Raw genomic sequence first — 4,142 nt, 5'->3', positions numbered from 1 at the left:
TTTTTTTTTTTTTTTTTTTTTTTCGTTTTCCCTTACACCTCCGCGTCCTCCTTTGTCCTTTTTACTTCTGTTTTCAACCAGCGACGAGTCGCTCGCTAGAAACCCAAGTAGAACGCAAGCGACAACCGATACCAGCGGATTAAGCGAAAGCTTCAGACCTCGATTGGTCCTTCTTGGTATTTTAAAACGTGATCATTGATGACGTCACTGGTAGCAAAAATAAATATTGACTGTCAGAATTTACTTTCCACGATAATAACTCACGTGCTAATGACACATGAAATAATTACGAAATACCGAGAAACTTCGATTGATATTTTGACGTTAAATTTTGAAAACAAAAATTTTTTTAGGCTTCTGTCACTTTTGATTCGCTAATTCATTTCTTGTACTAGATTGCTACTGCGATTTGGCGAATTTTGGCAAATTTGGCGAATTTTGAAATCGAATTTTTCAGATGATTTTGCAAATACACGCGGTGTAATGTATTACACTTGTCGCTCTTTATTCTTTTCATATATTGGGTACCCTACGGGTATTCCTACGTGGGCTTTGTGACGTGACGTAATGGGGTTGTTGGGTATATTAAAAAAAAAGTTTTTCAAAATATATATTATTTTATTCTTACGACGCTCGGCTTATCCTCGAGAGATCGCCTTATGTAATCGTATGACGTGTTCTTTGTATCGTAACAAAGGAACTTTATCCATATTGAATATTACAAACAGATTGTCATGCGTGTATATATATATATATATATATATATATATATATGTATATATATGTATATATATTGTTCAGTCCATGTTTTCGTCTGACTGCATTTGGATTTCCCTATCTTGAAATACATATGTATGTATGTATATTCCGGGGAAGTGACACACGCACATTATCGTATGTCCATATAGAATGTTTATAGTCGCAGCTTTAACAATAAAACAAATCGAAATATTCCATTGTAAACGGCCTTAATGTTAATTACCAGATAGTACATCGACTATGCATTGTTTCACGTAGTAAACACCCGTTACGGTACTCGAAGTAATCAGCAACAGTCGTCCTTTTAGGCGAGCGTCTAACGTGCCGGAATGATTAGATTGATTAACAAGCAAAGAAGGTCGTGATTACCTTGACACATGACGATCAAATATTAAGTCCCTTGTCGATCCTGTCATTATTGTTGTCGATATTGAAAATGACGAAATTTTATTAAAAAAAAAAATTCCACGTGAAATTTTTTATTGAATTTTGTTTCCTCGTGTCTAATGTCTTACTTTATGCTTATGGGAAAGATGTCCACAGTCCAGATGTTGAATCGTAAAGCGCAATCGCTTAATTCGCCGTAGATGTTTCTGGCATACATACCGGCTTGTATTCACACGATATCGTGCGAACCTTCCTGACCGATCGGCCAGGCGGAAGAGCCGAGTACTTCCGACTAATCACGAAGACCTTTTCGGCTGACGGGTTAGGCCGCGTGGTGGGGATGAAATGCGCGCGGTCGTCGAGGCCGGCTGTCAAACGGCAGTCTGTGTTGAGACTTCTTGCGGTTAAAGTCTCCGCGCACGTTTTCTTTGTTGTCGCAGCGGATCTTGCGGTTGGTTATTTTTTATTGCCGGAGGCATTTTTTCACTTGACGGCACTTTGTATTTTTCCGTATGTCGAGCGCTGGGTGCTTCGAGCTATTGGAAATTTATTGTGTTCGTTGGACGACTCGGTGCGTGTACGCTGTTTCTGTACGTGAGTGCTAAGTGAAAATATAAACACGTTCTCTTGTCTGTCCTCGTGTAAGGTGTGGGGGAAAAAAGAGAAAGGAAGAACTGTCTGCGCCATTGAGAATATCGAGTAAGCCGGACCAGCCGAAAGGGAACGGGTTGGCCTGCGTGGAAACCAATTACGTTCGGACGCCATGGGAAAGGTCAGTACCGAATTATTTCCATCGGCTGCTATACTCGTGTTCTTGCGTAGTGTACTTTCGAATTTTGTCACTCATAGTCGACGGGCTTCTGACGTTCTGGCGGGAAAATTCAAATTGACAAATTGAACAAGTTTACAGTGCGGTCTGTCAGCATTCTTTTTTAAATACTGTTTTAACCTTCGCTTCCAAGAACAACTTACGCACGTGGTCCCGAGTGTGTGGCATACATGCGTTCTCATCTCATCTCAATTGACACTTGTGCACGACTCATTGGTCACGTTACGTAACTGATACGTTTGGACGTTGAAGTGAAAGTCGAAGTATTAGATATTTTTTTTTTCCTCTTGACATTCCAAGTCGCTAATTTACAGTTGCGACTGGTTTTCCATAGGTATGCATCAGCTTGTAGTATGTATAGGTGCGAATGACGTCACCTATGCTTTTTTTTATTTACTTAGCAAAAGCCAATGAAGTTTTTATTTGTCCACGAGGACTTTCAAAGATTTATTGCTTACGGCGCATCGCGTAATAGTATTTTGAAAACTGTGCCGAAAAGCAGCACGCAATCTCGTTAGAAAAAAGAATTTAATAATTTTACCAAGGCAAACAGCGTTAACCGGTTTGTCGGGAAAGTCGACGGTATCCGTCTGTTAACGTAACGAACCCGGGCGAAAGTTCGAAATACGTTGGTTGGTAAGCGTGCAAAAGTTGATTAACGAAGTTTGAAGAAAAAGGGGGAGTAAAAGTTGACTCGTACGCGACAGTTACGTTACTACTCGGCAATATGACTTGATGATATTTTATTTTAACCAATTCTCACACCCGAAACGAATATGAAGTTTGACGAGTCCTATGTGAATTGACCTTTAAACTTCGTAACGTTATTTCAGATGACCTGTCATTCAAATCCCAAGTGTCACTATTCTACTTTTATTAGCCTTTAGAAGACTTTTATTAACTTCGATATTATCTATTTACCCTGGCACTGGCAAACGACTTCAGTTGCATCGCCTCGGGGATTTAATTAGCGAAAATACTTATTTCGGAACAATCAGTATCGCGAGCGTGACGCGGATAATTATTCGTGTTTGTTTCGTGAAATTCAAACGTGCTTCGTTACGCATCGCGAGACGGGCAATGTTTTACAATGAAAAAGATAAATAAAAAAATGGAAAGTGACAACACGGTATTTAGTACCGGAAGATGTCATTGGCTCTTTTGTCTCGTGTGTATATATACACACACGTATCAGCGAACGTTGTCCATTACGGTGCATTTCCAATGTATCGTCGTTTCGTCACACTCGTTTCCACGGCAGTCACTCGAGACTTTAACGGTGATGCTGGAGATTTTGTGGTTTTATCGCGTCACACGTCAATTTTATCGTCAATTTTAATCGTTGGCTTTCGATGCTCATGCTTACTAATCCTATTGGAAACTCGCCCTGTTTTACCTCAGCTAATTTTACATTGGACCATCTGCATTATCTCATCAACCCGCTATGGTCATTTTACTATTTCGAAGTGACGCAGCAGCCCACTCGTCTTACGCAAATCAGACTGTCAGTTCCGAGAGAAACCGTAGCTGTCAGTTTGCATAAATTCTGAAGTTACTTGAAAACTTGCATACACACATCTATATATATATATATATATATACAGTACTTGCGATAAACTTTCTGTGACTGTGTAAAGAGCATAGCGGACACGTCGAATAATGTATATTTTATCGAAATCTTTGATAAGGACTTATTTGATGGGTGGGGGTGGGGGGTGGGTTAAATATTGAAGTATCATGTAAGAATTTTTAAAAAATAATTCGAAATTCAATGCATCGTATGTAATTGTAAATTTTTGTTTTAATTATCGATCCCAATTGTCTTTATTAATTCATGGGATAAGTTTGTATGCTCATTGGTTGACCAGGGGGGAGGGAGGGTGGAAGGTAGAGGCGGCATGGTACTCGTTACAATTTCCTTCAGCGATTCAGCCGAATGGCGAATACTCAACGATGCCACTCGACGACCAGACTGGGAAATAGGGTTTTCACAGGAACAGATTGTTCCTGCGCGAGATAACAAGGCGGACGTGCATAGGAGCGCGTCGGATGCATTATGTGGGAATTCGTAGCAATTATCGCGCGCGTCGACGTTACTCCCGAGACGTTTACGAAAGACGACCGAGGAAGGATTCGCTCGAGCAGTGACGTCACACGGCAAAAAACT

The 4,142-nt window shown here is 40.3% G+C and overlaps 1 protein-coding gene across 6 annotated transcripts in view; it reads left to right on the top strand.

Annotated features, from left to right (window-relative positions):
- LOC107268547 (beta-1,4-N-acetylgalactosaminyltransferase bre-4) overlaps positions 1–4,142 on the top strand; it is a 53,404-nt gene that overhangs the window by 10,032 nt on the left and 39,230 nt on the right. For 2 of the 6 annotated variants that reach the window (XM_025085819.1, XM_025085820.1), the window contains exon 1: positions 1,516–1,918. The exons of 2 other annotated variants lie outside the window; for them this stretch is intronic. The gene's annotated coding sequence lies outside the window, so the exon portion shown is untranslated. Of the gene's footprint in view, positions 1–1,515; positions 1,919–4,142 lie in introns of those variants that run through there. 2 more of the 6 variants (XM_015741433.2, XM_015741431.2) reach the window with 2 other exon arrangements.

This window comes from Cephus cinctus, unplaced genomic scaffold (genome assembly GCF_000341935.2).
Source record: "Cephus cinctus unplaced genomic scaffold, Ccin1 Ccin1_scaffold0564, whole genome shotgun sequence".
Lineage (NCBI taxonomy): Eukaryota > Metazoa > Arthropoda > Insecta > Hymenoptera > Cephidae > Cephus > Cephus cinctus.
This window is presented reverse-complemented; position numbering and strand designations above follow the sequence as displayed.